Raw genomic sequence first — 20,056 nt, 5'->3', positions numbered from 1 at the left:
TAACTCTATTTGGGTTTTCTTGACAAATATACTGAAGTGGTTTGCCATTTCCTTCTCAAGTTAATTTTTTCAGATGAGGAAACAGAGCAAAAAGGGGCAAGTGACTTGATCAGGGTCACACAGTATTTGAATTCAGGAAGATAAGTCTTCATGATTCCAGCACTTCATTTACAGTACCATCTACTGTATTGTAAAGAATTTTTTTTTTGCTGACTATACATGCTTGTAAAAGATTTCCCCCCTTGTTTCTTCATTTGGTTAGGGAGAAGGAGAGTAGGAGGTAGATAAAAGGTTAATCTTTGTTAGGAAATCAATTTAATTTTGAACAAAAAAGGAATCTTATTTCTAAAATCAATCAGTACCTCCACTTTCTTTCCTTGTATTCTTCTTCACTTTTCAGTTTGTCTTCTATCCTTATTAGCAAACTGTAACTACTTTCTTCAAGTTCCTAATGATATTTTAATCACTAGATATAAACCTTTTCTCAGTTAATTTCCTTCTTGATTTCTATGCACTTTTTGACACTGTTGATTACCCTATTCTCGTGTATAGTTTCTTCACTCTAGGTTTTCATGGCGCTGCTCTCTCCTGGTTCTCCTCCCACCTATCTGACTAGTTCTTCTCAATCTTCTTTGCTGAACTATCATCCAGGTAGTACTTACTTATTATTTGTTTTCTCCAGAGTGATTTTCTCTTCTCCATCTATATATACTATTTTACTTGATCATCTCATGAGCTCTCATGAGTTCAATTATCTCTATGTAAATGCTTACATCTATTTATCCAGATCTAACCTTATTCTTGAGCTCCTGCAATCTGATATATCCAAATACCTATTAAACATCTTGAATTGAATTGCCCATAAACATTTTAAATTAAATATTTTCTTTATTAATATTTTAATCATTTTTATTTACCAGATATATGCATAGGTAATTTTACAACATTGACAATTGCCAAACCTTTTTTTTTCCAACTTTCCCCCTCTATCCCCCCCAGATGGCAGGTTGACCAATACATGTTAAATATGTTAAGAGTACAAATTAAATACAATATATGTATACATGCCCAAACAGTTCTTTTACTGTACAAAAAGAATCTCACTTTGAAATAGTATACATTAAATTGAATATTTTCAAGACTATATTATCTTTCTTTCCAAACTCTCCTTTCTTCTTAACATCCCTATTACTGTAAAAAGGGATCACCATCTTTCTAATCACTCAGGCTTACAGCCTAAGCATCATCCTCAGCTTCTTACTCTCACATATCCAATTTAGTTTCAATTCTTGTCATTTGGCCTTTAAAATCTTTTTGGAAGGGAGAAAATTGTGTCAGAATAAGGCTAGAAATTACCTGGCTTTCCCAAATTCTTCCCACAAACAACTTAAATACTTAAGAATTATAGATCAGCAGAAATAATTAAAAGTTGGAGTAAACAGTTGTATAACTTAAAATCATTTGGAAGAATGTTAGGAAATATCTGACCTCCCAGTGTTGTATTCTGATCCTGAGTCAGGCAAATACCACTAGTCAACAAATAGCAAGTCCTAAGTGTCAGAAACAGCCTTAGTTTTAAGAAAACTCTTGCCCTAGGGAAAGTGTGAGAGTCAGGCATTAAAACTAGGGAATATTGGTGGGGAGGGTGGGGACTGACCAGACATGGTCCTTCTGCATAGCTTTTTTAAAGCCTTTTATAACATGAGTCTTTCTCCCCTTTCCAATCTTCTATACCTTACTCTTCTCCTTATATTCTGCAATTCAATGATAATGGCTGTTTGTAGTTCCTTGAACACACTCCATTCCCCAAGTCGAAGAATTTCCATGGGCTGCCCCCATTCTTGAAATCCTCTATCCACCTTTCTGGCTTCCTTCAAGTCCCATCTAAAATTTCATTTTCCATAAGAAGCCTTTCCCAATTCCCCCTTTTTCTCTGTGATTATCTCCAGCTTATCCTGTATATATTTCAATGGTACACAATTGTATGCATGTTGTTTCCCTCATTAGACTGTGAGTTTATTTAAAGCAGGAACTGTTATTTGTTCACTTTTGGTTCTTCTGGACTTTCTTTGTATCTCCACAACTTAGCATAAGTAAGTGCTTAATAAACAGCTATTGACTTAACAAATGTTAGTTCTAACATTCTAGAGGCCAATGGAAAAGACTTTTTTCTTAAATGTTTCAAAATTATTTTTATTTCATTAAATATATCCCAATTGCATTTTAACATCTCATGATTTTTTTAAATTTTGAGTTTTAAATTTTTTGTTCTCCTCCCATCTTAAGAAGGGAAGAAATTTGATTTTGATTATTCATGTGATGTCATGAAATACACATTTCCATATTATCTATGTTGTAAAAGAAAACCCAAACAAAATAAAGCTCTACAGAGAAAGTAATTTTTTAAAAAGTATGCTTCAATCAGCATACAGATTTCATCATATTTGTCACCATGGGTCTTTTGGAATTGTGTTCAGATCATTGTCTTAATCAGAGTAGCTAAGTCTTTCACAGTTGATCATTCTTACAATATTGTTGTTACTATATACAATGTTCTGTTTGTACAAGTGGTTCTGTTCACTTTATTTTACATAAGTTCATATGACTTTCCTAAGTTTTTCTGAAATGCTTGCCATTTCTCATAAGGGTAAAGTCTTTTTTAAAATCTTGAATTCTTTAGACACATGATAAAGTTCCCAGTCAATATGGAATTTTTAATGGAATGCAATGGATCTCTTGAACATTATATGGGCTGACAGTCTATATCTAAACTTAGATTTCCTTGTCCTTTAGTATGCTCAATATCAAGTTATTCATTCAACAAGCATTTTGTAGATGTTCATTAAATGTAATTTTTACTGTTTCCTTGTCCCATGGAGGTGACCCTGGCCTCTTGAAGACTATACTTGCAAAGCATAAGCCTTGATAGGAGCAACAAAGTTAGAAGGGCTTTGAGATAGTTCCAGCCATAAACTGTGTGCCTATATGCCATGCAAGGGAAGGACAAGCTAAATTCAGAGAAGCTCAATATCAGGGAAATTACCACCAGGTGAGGAAATATTGGGCCTTAGCACCTTGTGAAATTATCCACTAATATATGGAATAGCTATATATTGTTAAAAAGAATGCCCATATCAATAAAGTCACAGCTCTTTTGAACTTTGTATCATAAAGGGAGTGTTCTTAGCTTTTATTTCCTAGATATTGTGAAGAGTATAGTCTCTGCCCTTGAAGAGTTTGTGGTCTAGTAGGAAGACATACATCAGATTAAATGGACAGAAACATACCCCAAAGACAATGATCTTCCCCTCACAGATTCCATGGATTCTCAAGGAATCTGTGAGAGGGTCTGTGAACTTGGATGGGGGGAAATGGCATTTATTTTTACTAACCTTAAAGTAGAATTTAACATTCAGATCAATGATTTGAAAATATTCTTCTGGTTATTTGTCTTCAGCAGACTGCAAGAGTGGTCTATGACACAAAAAGGGTAAAAACCATCTGCCCTGAATAGCACATCTTGTGACTAGGAACACATTATCATGCCTGCTTTCAGCCTGCTCCATCCACTAGAGTATGAAGTTCAATCCAGACCCGCTGGTAAACTGAATGTTATTTAAAGCAGAGGACTGAACTAAAGGCATTCTTTGCTCCTGGTCTGGCCACAGGCCAATCCGTCACTCAGCTTTTAGAAAAAGTCCTTCATACTGTGCTGGCTAGTAGAGTAAATCATCTGAGCCAATGGCATCAGTTTAATTCCTGAGCCTCCAAACAAAACATTTCTGAAAGAGCTCTGTTGCTGCTATTCAGGTCCATTCAATTCAACCATCATTTAATAAGACCCCTGTGTGCCCAGTCTTGTAAGAGGTTATGCTGTAGGGGAGACAGAGAAAGGAAAAGACATGGTTTCTTCAGGTACAAATTCACTGAGAGAAGACATAAACCAAAATGATTGGTACAGTGTTACCAATAATCCAAAAAGGAAGAACCAAAGTCAACTGGAGCATGGAGCATCACAAAAGCTGAGAATTAGAATGGAATTGAGTACATCAGTCACCTAGCACAACCTGAACCTAGACAGGTATATTATAACTTTTCTAATCTGTGATTATGCATCTTATAATTGAAGATGTTGAGTAATGGGTCCAACTAACTTTCAAGTCAGTTCATTTCATTGTAAAATAGCTCAAAGTTTGAGGAAGTTTTTCCTTATATCCATTCTAAATCTGAATCTCTGTAATCCCCCATCCCCAACCATTGCTTATAGTTCAGCTGTCAAGAAAAAAAATATCTCATCAATCTTCTATAATACAACTTTTCAAATATTAAATATCTCTTTCATTTCCCCTGCTCCTGAAATCTTTTTTTTTCAAGCTAAACATTTCCAATTCCTTTAATAAAGCTTATATGTGATGTTTTCTCACTCTCCTCAGCCTGGGTTGCCCTGTTTTTGATGTTTTTGGTTAAGGCCATTTTAAAAATGTGGTATCCAGAACTGAATATTAAATATTCTCAATGTTGTCTGTGCAGGGAAGAGCACAGAAGGACTATTTTATGTCCATATTCTGGATATTATGCTCCTGCTTTTTGTTCACACCGTTGACTTCAATGGTATAGGTAACTTAGTGCAAAAACTTCTCTATCAAGGCATGTCAGCAACTGTTATGCAATTTGTAGCCATATAGAGTTGCCAGTGATACTGAAAGTCTGAATGACTTGCTCAAGGTTATCTAGCCATTATGTATCAGAGATGGGCCTTCAATTCATATCTTCTCCACTCCAAGGTCATTTCTCTACTTACTACACCCTACTAACTTTTCTATGCCTTTTCTATGCCTTTAATATAATCTAATTTTTATTGTGAATTGGTTTTTGTTTTGGATGTCATGTCTCAGTGTTGATTTATACTGAGTTTCTCCCTAACACTTTTCCCTTTAACTACTGTCTAAGCTAGTCTACCACCCCTCCACTATCTTCCATTCTGGTTTTTAGTTGATTTTTTTGAACCTTCATACAAATTTATATTTATTCACACTAAATTTTATGTTATATATACTTCCCATAATTTTAGCCTGCAAAAAAGTTTTTTTGATCTTTCTTCCATCATTCAGAATGCAACCTAGTCCTGGATGATCTGAAAATTTAAAGAACATGCCATTTATGTCTTCACTCAAATCACTGATAAAGGTATAGACTGGGGGGGGGGGGAAGGAGCGCGCAAAACCAAGATGGCAGAGAGAATCCAAGAATTTGCTTGAGCTCTCCCCAGTTTCCTGCAGAAACAACATTAAATCAAGCCTCTAAATGGACAGAATCCACAAAAAGATGGAGTGAAATAATTTTCCAGCATAAGATATCTTGGAAGGACTTCAGGAAAGGTCTGTCTCACTTGCATAAAAGAAGAGCTTAGCCCAGTGCAGGCATGGTGCAGGGAATTTAGAGAGAGGCTCTTAGCCACAACACCAATCAACAGTGGAAGCACTTGGGTTTTGATTCAGCAGGCCAATGGCTCAGAAAGACAACTGTGAGACCTCCAGTCTCAGTGCAGAAGACAAATTGGGAGCCCTCAAACCCCAGCACCTAGGCTAGGCCAATCCAGTGCAATGGGAAAGCAGCTAACACCTCTGGTTCTAGTGTGGAAACCCAGTGATGAAGTCCCTATTCAAAAGAAGTTTGGGAAAGTGTTCCTGTGCCATAGGAGCAAAATAAATAAAGCAGCAAATTAGTAGAACTCAGTCATAGAAACTTATTATGGAAATAGGGAAGACTACAGTTCATTTTCAGAGGACTGTGAAGTAAACAAAAGTTCTTCTAGCCTAGAGAATAATATTAAATGGCTTTCTGCCCAGAGAGAATTTATAGAACTCAAAAAAGACTTCAAAAATCAAATGAGAGATTGAGGAAAAGCTAAAAAAAACTAAAAATAAAAACCATCCAAGAGCAAGAAGAAGATTATGGAGAGAGGGCATTATAAAATCTCCAGATCAAAAAATTTTTTTGCAAAAAACAAGGAAAAAACAATTCAAATATGTTGGCACTATAATTAGAATTGTACAGGAGTCACAATAAAAGACCACAGGCCCTGGAATCATTTATACCAACAATCAAAAGAACTAGATCTGCTGTCAAAAAATATCTCATCCAGCAAAATTATCCATAATATTGAAAGAAAAAAGGCTTTCAATGAACTTGCAGATTTTCAACCGAAACAAAAACTAAATAGAATAGTTAACATATAAGAAGCAATATCAAAGATTAACATGAATAAATTGTTTGTGCTTTTTACATGGAAACATATGTCATATGTCTAAGATTGACATCAGTAATTGGGTAGCTCAAAAGAAAGACTGGGGCAGAGTTGAGTATTATCTGACTCTAGAAAGCAAAACTGTCTAGGAAAAGATTATATTATACAAATAAGGTTCAGAAGAAGAATAGATACAGAAGCATTAAAGGAGAGAGAAGAGCTCATAGTTCTGAAAAACTATTCACATGGGGAATGGGTTAAATAGGCAATACCACATACGTACTGTAAAGATTTTACATCCTCCAAAATCTATAAAGAAATAAGGGAGGAAGAAATAGGATAAAGTGGAGTATAGAAGAAGGATGTGTAGATTTATGGCAGTGAGATAAGGTGGTGGATTAAGAGGCAAGAGATTAAAAAATAAGGTGTAGTACAGAAGGGTATTAGAGTCTAGATAATGGGACAAGGTATGTAGGTTAATGAGAGAGGAATAAAGTAGAGGTGAGGGAGAGAAGGATAGTACAGGATGAGATGGGATAGAGAAGGGTATTTAAATAGTGTGGGATAAGGCATATAGATGAATGGAAATGGAAAAATGAGAAAAGAAAATGGTGGGGGCCAAGATAAGGGAGGAATCCTTGGCTGGGGGGAAGCTGAATAATAGCAAGGCAAGTTAACAAGCAGAATTCAAGTAAAAAAGTTATCAGGAAATAAGAAATTTACAGAAACACTACAACAAAGATTAGGAATAGAATTTACTAGAAAAAAAGTAGGGCTCTCAATCATTGATCTTAGATAAAGTCAAACAAAGATTTAATCAGTAGAGAAATCTGTATTGTATGTTAATCATATTATTATTATTTTAGATGCACATTTCCATATGGATAAATGCATATGCATATATATGTGTCTGAGTATATGTGTGTGGGTCTATGGGTGAGTGTGACTGTGTACATGCACATGTGTGTATGTATATGTATGTATATGTGTATGTGTATATAAATATTATCTGTGCTTAACTGTAGCTTTCATGGGGAAAGTGGGGGGATAAAAGGGGAAAAAAGAATAAAGTAAAAAGTTCTTAGCAGAAGACAAAAGAATAGTCTACAAGGAAGCAGAGATGGACACTCATAAATATAATTTCTTCTATTACTATATATGCATTCTTAAAATGGAAAATCATTATTATATATTTTGAATCCTTCTTGATGTTATTATTCTGGGCACATGAAAATGTTTTTTATTTTCCTTTTCTGTCTTTTTTCTATTCTGTTTCTTCTTATTTTTATTTCAACAAAATTTCAACAACAACAAAAAAAAAAAAAGAAAAAAAAGAAAAAAGGGGGCAGCTAGGTGGCTCAGTGGATAGAGCACAGACCCTGGAGTAAGGAAAACCTGAGTTCAAATCCAGTCTGAGATACTTAACAGTTCTTAGCTGTGTGACCCTGAGCAAGTCACTTAACCCCAGAAGTCTCACTAAAAATAAATAAATAAAATAATCTTAGCCCTAAGGAACCAGAGTGGTCATTAAGTATTTAATAAAAAAAGAAAAATAAAACTGCTTTGATATCCTAAAATCACTGGGTAAAATAGTCACTGAAAGAATCCACTGATTGTAGCTAAATTCTAGAATTATCAGGTCAAAGAAAAAAATATTGCAAGCAGCCAGAAAGAAATGATTCAAATATTGAGGAACCTTAGTTCACATTAAAGGATCAGAGGGCCTGGAATATGATATTCCACAAGACCAAGGATGTTAGACTATAACCAAAATTGAGCATAATCTTTCAGGGGAAAAGATGGATATTCAATGAAATAGAGGACTTTCAATCATTTATGATGAAAAGACCAGAACTAATCAGAAAATTGGATCTTCAAATATAAGACTCAAGAGAAGCATAAAAAGGTAAATGGGAAAGAAAAAATGTTACTTAAAGGTTAAACTGTTTATATCTCTACAGGGGAAGATTGAAGCTTATAAATTTTTGAAAATTGTATCTTTACTAGAGCAGTTAGGAAGGCTATACACAAACAGAGGGTGTGAGTATAAACTGACTTTGATGTGCTCATATTAAAAATAAATTAAGGGGTGGGAAAAGGATTGTACTGGGAGAAGAGGAAAGGGGAAGTAAAATGGGGTAAATTACATCACAGGAGACACTAAAAACCTATTAAAGCAAATGATGGAAAGGGGATGAATATTGTTTGAACCTTAATCTCATTAGATTTGGCTCCAAGAAGGAAAAACATACACATTTAGTTCCTTATAGAAATGTTTATTATTCTATAGGAAAAGAGGAAAGGAAAAGGAATGGAAACACAGAGAACAGATTTAATTGAATTCTTTAAGTTCTGTCATTTAGCTACTTCTGACTCCTCCAACTATACCTTTATCTAGTGCACATCTCTCTATCTTGTTCACAAGTATAATTTGAGAACCTTTATCAACAGTCTTGCTGAAATACAGGCACACTTCGCCTAAAGAAATCTCCTAATGTCCCAAAATAGTATTTTCTGTAAGAAAAAGGAAAATAATTTAAATTTGTTTGATGTGTTGATGAGCCCATATTAACGTCTAATAATTATTTACCTTTCCAATTGCCCACAAAACATCCCTTTTAGTACTTTGTTTTAGAATTTTGTAAAGAATTTCTGCCAAATTAACCAATATATATATTTTTAAAATATGCCTCCTTCATTAGAAAATTGGGACAATATCTGCCTGTCTTTAGTCTTCTGGTATCTCCTATTTTTCATGATTTTTCAAAGATCGCTGATAGCAGCTCAGCAATCTCACAAGTCAGTTCTTTCAGTGCCCTAGGCCTAGTAATTTGAACTCATTGGACCTTACTGTTGCTCCTCTTTTAATTTGTATTCAACTCCCTATTAACTAATTTTTTATTCTAAGTTAAAAAAAATCATTATTCTTGAACTGAGAAATTTCAAGAAATATTTGATTCAATTAATTCTGGTTTCTTTCTCTCATTCATTATCATCCACACATCCATCCTGAGAAATAGCCCTATCCTTCCTTTGATCATCTCCTTATACCAACATAATTTACAAAGTCCTTTTGATAGTCCTTAGCATTCTTCATCAACCATGGCTTATTCTGAACCTTAATACTCTTGACACAGTTCTTACAAAACTACCTTATCTTTCTATTCTTTTATCTTCCCTTGCTTCCATCTTCTAGGCAAACTCTATCAGTTAAACCACATTGATTCTTAAGCTACTATTTTAATTTTTTATCCAATTTCAGAATTCATCCACTTCCTCTTTTTAGTGGATGGATATTAGTTTCCATCCACGATAATAATACTTGCATTTCTCCCTTGATTGATCTCCATCCAAATTCTATTCACATTCCTCATTCCTCATTCCACAATTTAAGTTTCTTCTATATGCATATTGTTGTTGTTCAGTAATTTCAGTCATCTCAAGACTCTTTGTAACCCCATTTGATGTTTTCTTGTTAATAGATACTGGAATGGTTTGTCATTTACTTCTCCATCTCATTTTACAGATGAGGAAATTGAGGCAAACAGAGTTAAATAATTTGCTCAGGTCACACATCTATTATTAAGTGTCTGAGGGAGATGAGTTTTCCTGATTTCACATCCAAGACACTATTCATTGTGCCACCTAGCTGGTCATTTGCATACATATATTCTGAATATATATACCTACTGATCTAATCTGTTCCTTTTGAATAAGGTATATTTCCCCAAGCCATATAGTACATATGTGCATGACTTTTCCATCTAACTTCCCTTACCCAACTAATTCTGGTGCCTTGTTAGGCACTAGACCCCAAACTATATTTACCAGTCTTTTTGGACATGACTACTTCTTCCATATTTTGTGATTCAGTCAAATTGACTTTCTCTCAGTTCCTCAACTTTCCCTGTTCTGGAATTCACTCCTATCTTTGCCTCTACTTCATCAAATTTCTCTCTTCCTTTAAGATGCAGCTTGAGTATTATCCTCCCCCTAAATTTATGATCCTATCAAATAGGATGTGAGCCTGTTGACTTCAAAAGAACAGAGTTTAGTGAGAAGTGAATGTCTCCTTGTATGTACTGCCCTTACCCTGAATATTGGTATTGGTATTGGTGATGAGTGGATGGGAACTCACATCTAAGCTTCCAGCATATAAAAAACCAAACAAAACATCCTTTCTCTGACCCAACTCAAAACTAAAATGCAATAATAATATTTTCACTTCCTAAATCTAGTCATGTTATTCTAGTATTGTTATTCTTCTTTGTTCTTTTGATAATGTCATTTCATTATAATTGATTATTTTTGTTAAAAAAAAAAAAAGAAGAAGAAGAAGAAAAGAAATGTATTGTTATTGGTGAGAATTGAAGAGGATCTAAAATTTAGAGCTAGACATCATCTTAGGAATCACTGAATTCAACCCAAACATTTACTAGCTATGTCACTCTGCCTCAGTTTCCTTAACTGTAAAATAAGGATAATAATAGTACCATTATATGGGATTCTTTCCTCATTGGTGGAGATGAGGTAGAATTGTTGAGGGAAGAACTCTTTTCTAAGAAGGCACTAACATGGGAAGATCTGCTGTCTCCATCATATCCCTATCCTTAACTTGCTATCCTGAAGAATTCAGGGAACTTCCCCTTGAATGAGTTCTAGGACTCTATTTCTTGGTTGAGATGAGTTACCTTACTTCCAATAGGAGAGTTCCCCTCTGCATTCTTATCTTCTGTTATTTATACTTTTCTCTGATTTTGGTTTTGCTATCAACAGATGACTTTATTAAGTGCTATATATTCAGTGTGAAAATGGCATTTGGTGGGAAAGAAATCTAATCTTGAATATAGAGCTTGGATCCTCCTTTCATTTTCCTACTAAAGAACAGTGATCAGAAATTTAACTTAAATATAACAACCACATCCTCTAAACTAATAATGTTTAAGGGAGCAGATGGATATAATCCTAGCCCAATACCTCCTCTCTATTAGGAGAGTAGAGTGGCCAAACATCTGGACTCAACTTTCTACCTCTACTTCTAGCAGGAATTAAAGTCTCTCTTAGAGAAGGATAGAGGGAAGATGAGGTTTGAAATGTTAATCTTCTTCCTCCCCTGGAGCCACACAGCAAACTCCTGTGATACATGTGGAGAAAGTCCTTGCTACAAATATATATATGTATAAACTTGAACATGATAGCACCAACACAGTCCTGTTTGATTTTATAACCTTTTGAATTTCCTTTTGCTCTCTTCTGGAAGCTCTTCTGAATATATTTTTAAATGTCTCATTGATACTTCTTTATTCTTGCATTACTACCCTACTTCTTTCCCAAAACACAAGCCCTCTCAAGAAATCCAACCTATCTATAGACATATTTTTTAAAATACTGTTACATATTTTGCATTCTCTCATATGTTCTGCTGTGCACATGACAATGCTTTCCCCCCCTCTTCTTTCTTTTTCTATTACATTTTTTTTTATTTTCTGTTTAAGTTTTAAATTTAAAAAAAAAAAAAAGAAAAAAGGAAGTAACTAAATGACACAGTGGATAAAGCACCAGCCCTGGAGCCAAGAGGACCTGAGTTTAAATCCAGCCTCAGAGACTTAATGCTTACTAGCTGCGTGACCCTGGGTAAGTCACTTAACCCCAATAGCCTCACCAAAAAATACTTCAAATTACTAATAATTAGAGAAATTCAAATTAAAGTACCTTGGGTCTTACTTCTTACCCATTAGATTGGAAAAGTGGAAAAAAGTGGAAAACAAAAATTATTGGAGCAGTTATGGGAAAACATGGATGCACTGTTGGTAAAACTATGAATCATGAAAGGTGCTAGGAACAGACTGGCCAAGAAACAGAATTTGAACCAACAATGGTTTATTTAGTTCACCAGCAACAGAGTCTCACTCAAAGAGGCAAAGGCTCCCTCAAATAAATAGTATAATTTTAGGGAGTGAAGAACAGAAAGGAATAGGGCAAAAAAGCTCCTTTTGGAGCTTAAGGATATTTGGTGCAACCCTTTACTCAGTTTTGGGATTAGGAATTTCTGTATAGAATGCAGTGGGATAAATTGAGTCTAAGAACAGGTTGCACAACAGGATACTATGGCACATTTCTTTTTGGGTTACTTGCATTGCAAGCACTATAGGAGAGTACAGACATATATGTGAGAACAAAATGGAGTAGCTCTGGATCCCCAACTGGTATAGTCATTCTGGAAAGAAATTTGGAACTATGCCTCAAAAGTTATCAACTGAGCATACCCTCTGAAAAAGTAATACTACTATTAGGGACATACCTTAAGATTTAAAAAAAAAAGAGAGAAATGAAACATTAATGCATTATTGATAGATTTGGGAACTGATTCAACTGTTCTATAGAGCAACTTGGAACTAGGCTCAGAATTATAAAATCAGAGTTATAAAACCATGCATATCCTTTGACCTCTACTAAGTACATATTCCAAAAGAGATGAAAACAAAAAAAGAACCTATATGTGCTGGAACTTTGTCTTCCCAGAAATCAGGCAGAGTTAGGATCACTAAATAAATGTCTTTATTCTTGATCTTTTACAGTCAAGGTCAGGGGGTTAGGCCTAGCAATCTCACACACACCTTCCTCCCTCAAACGCCCAGAGAGACTGACTCAGTATCTGTGTCTCAATTCCTCTTCCTCCTCCTCCTCCTCCTCCCACACATGTCACTTCCCCCTCTTTGTCCCACCAATCAAGTCAGCACAGAACAGCTGGGTAGTCTCAACCTTCAAACAAGTTAATAGGGAACTGTCCAATTGGCAATTAGTCTCACGTGCTCCATTATCCAAGTGCATTTGCTCAGATCTAGCCCTTTACATATATGTATAAAAAAATATTTGTAGCTGTTCTTTCCTGGGGACAAAGAATTAGAAATTGAGGAGATGTCCATCAATTGGGAAATGGATGAATAAATTGAAGAGGAAACAATCCATATATACAAATTACGCTATATGAATGTAATGCAATTTTACTGTGCTGTAAAAACTGGTAAGACTTAAAGATAAATCTAAAAACATTTACATGAACTGATATAAATTAAAGTGAACAGAGCCAAGAAGAGTAATTTACTCTGTATCATCAGCATTGTTAGAAGATGGAGGAGAAAGAAGAAGAGGAACAAGAAGAAAAACAAGAAGAACAACAAGAACAAGAAGAATATTTTCTTTATTTTTCCCTCAATGGGAACAAAGAGGAGGTTTAAGGGAGAATAAATAAATGCTTATATCCTTTGTATGCAATGACATCCTTTGTAGCAAATAGATAGAATCAAGCAAAAGAAATTCACATATTATCTGTCTGAAAATACATATTTTATACCCACAGTCAAGTATGTTTCATCATCAGTCTTCTGTCTGGGCTCATATTTGGTCATTGCATTAATACATTAGAGTACCTGCCTTTTCAATTTACCTCCAACTATCATTTTCTCTTTTTATCATCTGTCAATTTGATGGGTGGAAGGTGGTATCTCAGAGTTGCTTTAATTTCCATTTTTAAATTTAAATAAGAAGGAAGAGGTGAATCAAGATGGGCAATGACCTAAAAGCACTGGACTTGGTGTGTGACCTGCACACTAGCCCAGTCAAGTTTTGAAATGACTTATCACCCATCTCTATGCTGATGATTCTCAAATATATCTATCCTACCCTAACTTTCCTACAGACCTTCAATCTTGCATTTCCATTTAACTTAAAGACATCCCAACATTCATGTCTAGTAGACATCTTTAACTCAATATATCCAAAAATGAACTCATTATCCTTCCCCCCAATCCCTCACCCACCCCTACTCCTACCTTCCCTATTACTATAGAGAGCAATGTCATTCTCCCAGTCCCTCAGGTTCCCAACTTAAGAGGCACCCTACATTCCACACTATCTTTCACAACTTCCTCCCCCCATCTAATCTGTAGCCAAAGCCTACTTATTTTACTTTTGTTATAGTTCTTGAATATGTATCCTCTCCTTTGACACTATTACCATTCTGGTACAAGCCCTCATCATCTCATGCTAGGATTGTTATAGAAACTTTCTAGTTAATCTGCCTATCTCAAGTCTCTCCCCACTCAAGTCTCTTCTCCATTTAGCCATTAAAATTATTTTCTTGCAGTGCAGGTCTATGTAAATAACAATACCTCCCCATTCCTTTTTATTTTTTATTCTCTGATACTCTGCTTGTATTTAATATTTGCCTCTTGTTGTACTTGTAACATTCACCTTTTGGGCTTCTCTTAATCCATAGTATTTTTTCCCTTGTATTGTCAACTTTCTGTTTTTGGTTCTGTTTTCAGCCTCGCCATTTAGTTGGAACTTTGTGCTAATGCCCGTTGCCACTATCTCCCACACTCTTAGATGAGATGAGCAGTCTCTGTTTTGTCCTATCTCTTCTTTAGTATAGATACTGATCAGCTGTTATAGTTCTGGATGAAGTGGCTGGGGCCATCCTGCAATCTTTAGCTTAGACTTCCTCTGGTGATGATCTAATGCAAACACTAACTATATAGCCCATCTCCTTTCCTTCTCTTTGGACAATCTTCAGCCAGAAATTGGTTCTATTTCATGATAGAATCCAGTTTGATGTTGAAAACTTTCCTAATCCCAGGCTTCTTACAAATAATATCAGTTTATAAATTCTTACAAATTACAAGCCTCTTATAACTCACATCAATTTCTGCCTCCACTGGCATGATTCATTTTCCAGGGTCCATAGGATTCTGGCTATCTTATTATTCAGTCCAGGACTGGAAGAAGGAAATTACTGATATTTCCCTTTGATGTTCTTAATCATTATGTTTCTGGTGTCTTTGCCAGAATATATGTTAGGATAGTGGTATTTTTGTATGACCTTTCACATTGCCTTCTTAAATGAAACTCAAAATGCCTAGATTATTCTCCAATTCTTTTTTCTTTTTCAGAAAGATCTTCAGAAGGAAAAGTTAAATATAGAAAGTGAATAATTAATTAAGAATATGAGATGTGAAATGGGATTTAGATTTGGGGAAATAAACAAATCACTCCAAGTACCTGTGCCTTCACTAGTGTGGACGTTTCCTTCACCAAGACCATGTTTTAATTGAATTTCTTTGGTCAAATTGGCCACAAATTAACCCTCTGTTGATAAGTCATTCCCAAACTTGGCTGAGCCAGAGTGCAGTTGACATAGCAGGTCCAAAGCTTTTCATATAATATAACACTGCCTTTGACATGATACCCAGGCAAGGCCAATTGCCCATCTTGCCTCATCTCTCCTTTCTTAACTTATTCCCCTCCCCCTCCTTTAGAGTACTACTACTCCTCATCCTATGCTTCTGGATATCCAATGCCCTTTAATTCTATGTTCTTCCATCAAAGCTTACTTTTGCTTAAGTACCTTAAATATCAATAAAATAAGTACAAAGCAATAAGTAAATATCTCTTTCTCCTAAACAATTACATAGACAAATACATCCACATCTGTATATATCATATGTATTTAAATTCATACTTATATATAGCTCTTTAAAATATTTAAAACACTTCCCTATGATGCTCATCATTTCCTCATTTTATTTATGAGGAAATTGAAGATCTGAGAGTTTGTGTCATGCTTGTTTAGCTATCCTGATTAGTTATCCCAGGAGCTAGATATTTTGAGTTAAAATCATCTCTCAACTTTTTAGACTCCTGGTTATTTATCCCAAGTTCCAAGTATCTTTGAATTAAAATCATCTCTAAACTTTTTATTGAACCTCTACAAATGCATTTTCCTTTTTACTTGTTAGCCTGATGCCTTTAGTTCATAAAAAAATATTTCAGTTAAGTAGCAACACTGTATATCTTTGCAAGTATTATGTTATATATTTTACATCATTTTAAATATACATATTTTTCTCTATAATAAACTTTGAATTTACTCTGACAAATACATGCATACTAGGTGAGGATTTTGCCTTTTTAGGAATGTATATAAAACATTGACACACTTGGAATACATGGACATCCACATATGGATATTCCCCACAAAGTTGTGGTTAGGAAACACATAGAGACAACTCACACCTTCCAAACTGCAAAACTGCTGGAGTCTTCTGATATATGCTGCTACTCTCCAGCTGAATCTATTCCCCATCATGTAGTGTTCTCCAGAGACTTCTTCATTCTAGGTGCTGCCCTATACTCCAGCTAATCATCAACTCTATTTTCTGGGTCATACAACATGAATTATAGATAGGATCATTATAGTTCCTTTCCCAGCTCTTTTAGTTACTTCCACCATTCACCGGGGGCAGGAGTGGAATAGTTAATGTGCTTCTACTCTATGGAGAAGAGACTCAATAGAAAGCACCATTTCCTCTGCCAGACTGTTCTCTTAGTATCTTTCTTTACCCCACTTAAGCATCCTCAGGGCCACCCATTGATCAGTATTCCATCTAATAGAGGTGGTACTATGATTAATGTCTTTCCCTTGCAGTCAAAGTTACAGATCTCTTCAATCAGTATTCTTGATGAGTAGTTGTGGAGCTCACTGTGGTCTTCTGAGTCAGCTACCTCAACCAATGGTTAAGAAGTCCTTTCCCCTCAGTCAGGTTTAGTCTGAAATAAAATCTACCCCATTAATTCTTCTTAGAACTTTTCTGTTAACTGTTGCTCTCCTTAACTGAACTGCTCCATCCTCTATCATATCCTCTGGATCTTCAGTTGAACTGTCATATAAATTATAGTCAAAATCCATTTATATCTTAGATCTCATCACACCAGTAATTCTGAGATAAATCTCCTCAGGCTTATACTTCCACAAGTAGAAAATGGATTAAGAGATACTGCATCAAGAATAATTTTAAATTTATCCCTTCTTCTTTTTTGGACCATGCAAAATAGCAATGCCTGTGCTGGGTAGAAAGTTCTAAGAAGCTATTAACCTTTGTCCATTTGATTCAGCAGCAAATCACATCCTGGTCTTCTTCTTTTTGATGTCTCTATATATTGAGTTACTGTCATTGATCTTTTCTCCTCAAATTCCTTTATTGGAATTGGGTACCTGTATCCTAAGTTTCAATTTTCATTATGAATAAAAGGATTTATTTCTCCTTTTAGAGTGAATGTGTGGTGAAGCTATTTAGTGGGCCAAAGTTACATAGATAGTCTTGCCTTTTCACCAAATATCCTATTAGTGACCATTATTATATTTCCTTGAAGCTTACCTATCATTCTTCCTTTTTCTAATTAATATTTAAAAGAATTTTGTGAGATGTAGGTAGAAATCAGATTGGCTTTTCTTGGCAAAGCTTCTCCCTTCTCAGAGAATCATCTCCCCAGCTGTTTGTTAGAATAAAAAAAAAGAAACTCAGTGTGTTTGGGGAAAAATTACTCTGTCTATGCAATGCCAAAATTCAAATGAAGATTTTTAAAGTGACCAAATAATGCAGACATTTTGCCTTTTGGAAAATATCAATATCTTGTTGTTTGGAAACATCCAGATGGTCAGATCTTACATTGATTTTTATCTGAATGCTTCATGCTGTGCAGAAATAACACAGAATTATGATATATATAAAATTTGGAGTCCAAAAGTCTACTTGGAAATCCTTACATTTCTGTTTCCTAATTGTATGTTCTTGGACGAGCCAATTTTCCTTTCTAAACCTCGTTTTTTTCACATATTAAAAGAAAATTGAACTCTCAGTTCTACATCACAAGACTTAAGAATTATAATCACGTGCCATGTCCAGTACCTGTAATAAAGGATAAGATAGTTGTTTTTCTCTTTCTTTCTCTTGTTTCCATCCATATCTTCTTGCACAGGTTAAACTGGTCCACAAAAAACCTGTGGGGATAATAGTAACATTGGGTTCTTAGGGTAGTTTTCAGTTTCTATCTCCACAGGGGCTTCCCAAAATAGTGATGGCTATGTGTATTGAGATGGAAACAAGGCAAGTGGATGCTGCTATTCCCATGCCTTTCAGTAATAGTTGGTTGGTTGTTGGTGTTGATGTTTTCTAGGAAGACTCCCTCTCCACAGTGATTGCTTTCCTTAATGATGGGTTTGGGACATGAGCTAGAATTAGGCCAGTGGCCTGAGGGATGCTGCTTTTCCTTTCTCTTGGGTTCAGGGTCCTGGGCTATTTTATTGGGTCTGAGGGAAAGTTATGGTCAGGGTAGTGTTGATTTGTCTTTCCTGACACCTGCTGACTCTTATCTCTCCCTCGGGGTGTCTAATGCTTTTGTTAAACTGTCCTGCTTCCCACAGGAGTCCATTGATGGCCCCTTCTTTATAGAAGTTGTTCCCTTAGCTAATGACTTCAAGGAAGAAATGATAGTATTTGAAAAATGTCAACTCCACTATGAGGAAATCCCAATCTGTTAGAGCTATGGAGCATACCATATTACAGTAACGACATAGAAGTAACTTAAAACACCAAAAGAAAGACAATCAATTACTTACATAAAAAGTTATAGTGAAAGTTCAGTAGAAAAGCTCTGAAAATGTTTAAAATTAAAGAAAAAATATCAGAATGAAATGGTATGATTCCAGTAAAAATTTTCAAAGATTGTTTTTAAGATGGCATTTTAAGTTTATGTGTCTCTGAAGGTTCCAAGCTCCAAGGTATACATTAATAGCCCTAGACAAACACAGAAGGGCCTGAATAATATATCATAAATTCAATTCAATTCATCCATCAATTCATTCATTCAGTGGATAGTGAGCTGGACCTGGAATCAGGATGAGCCAGAGTTAAAATCTGGTCTCTGACACTCTGTGGCATTAGGCAAGTCAATTAATCTCTGTCTCCCACAGTTTCCTCATCTGTGAATAATAACACTTACCTCCCAAGGTTGTTGTGGGGATAAAATGAGATAATATGTGTGAAAAGCTTTGCAAATCTTTAAAGAACTATATAAATGCTTGTTATTATTCATTTGGTCATTCATTCAGTTTGTATTACTTATACACCAGCTAAAAGAGTTATTGCCCTAAAGGAATTTATATGGTATTGGGGGATGGGGAGGAAACAACAAATATACAGAAAAATGAATACAAAATACAGATGTGGAGTAGGGCCCTAATGACCAAGGAAGCAGGAAAGGCCTCAATCACTGCCCCTAGAGCCAGAGCATCTACAGCATGATATAGGAGATACTAGAGCTTTGTTTTTGAGAAGAGGAACTTTGATTAGGTAAAGTAGCCTCTGCCCTCTGCTTAACTCCCATCCCCAATCTTCCACATGCCAGATGCTGGCATCTCTCCCCTACTTCTTGCCCTCAAGGCCACACAGCCTTATTCTCCCCTGGCACACCTGGATGGGGGTGAGCCCTTACTTCCCAGAACACCTGGGCTTGCTGGTGAGACTTGCAATACCGTAAAGTAGGTTAATTTGTATCAGAGAGCCAGAAATGACAACCTGCAAGTATGATTTCTTAAAATTGCTGCTTCCTTTATTACCAACTAGGGCGCTGATAAGTTTAACCTTTTTTTCAACTGCTAAATTGCCAATCATCTGGAAACATGCTGCAGTTTGTCCATTACATAAAGGAAACTGTTAGTCTAATTTAAAACAATATTGACCTTTTCTTCTTGCCCTTTCCGTTTTGACTAAATTGCAGGGTACATTTTTGAAATGCGCCTTTCATCTGTACTATGCCAAGTGACCCTATTTTAGCACAGTTTCCAACCTTTCCTTTCTGTCTTCAAGTTTAATTAATGAGCTTTTTCATTGCTCGTGGACATAAGGAAACGATGTATTTGAATTACCTTTTTTTTCTGGTCATCCATCCCTGCCTGCCAGGGTCCTTTCT

At 35.4% G+C, this 20,056-nt stretch overlaps 1 long non-coding RNA gene across 2 annotated transcripts in view; it reads right to left on the bottom strand.

The window, feature by feature from the left end:
• LOC141555715 (uncharacterized) overlaps positions 1-17,115 on the bottom strand; it is a 183,936-nt gene extending 166,821 nt beyond the window's left edge. Inside the window, exon 1 of one of the 2 annotated variants that reach the window (XR_012486301.1) lies at positions 16,322-17,115. This is a non-coding gene — a long non-coding RNA (uncharacterized LOC141555715). The remainder of the gene's footprint in view (positions 1-16,321) is intronic. The other variant, XR_012486302.1, reaches the window with a different exon arrangement.
• Between the last annotated feature and the right edge of the window lie 2,941 nt (positions 17,116-20,056).

The sequence above is a fragment of the Sminthopsis crassicaudata genome, chromosome 2 (assembly GCF_048593235.1).
Source record: "Sminthopsis crassicaudata isolate SCR6 chromosome 2, ASM4859323v1, whole genome shotgun sequence".
Lineage (NCBI taxonomy): Eukaryota > Metazoa > Chordata > Mammalia > Dasyuromorphia > Dasyuridae > Sminthopsis > Sminthopsis crassicaudata.
The sequence above is the reverse complement of the archived record's forward strand: the minus strand, read 5'-3'. Positions and strand labels throughout refer to the sequence as shown.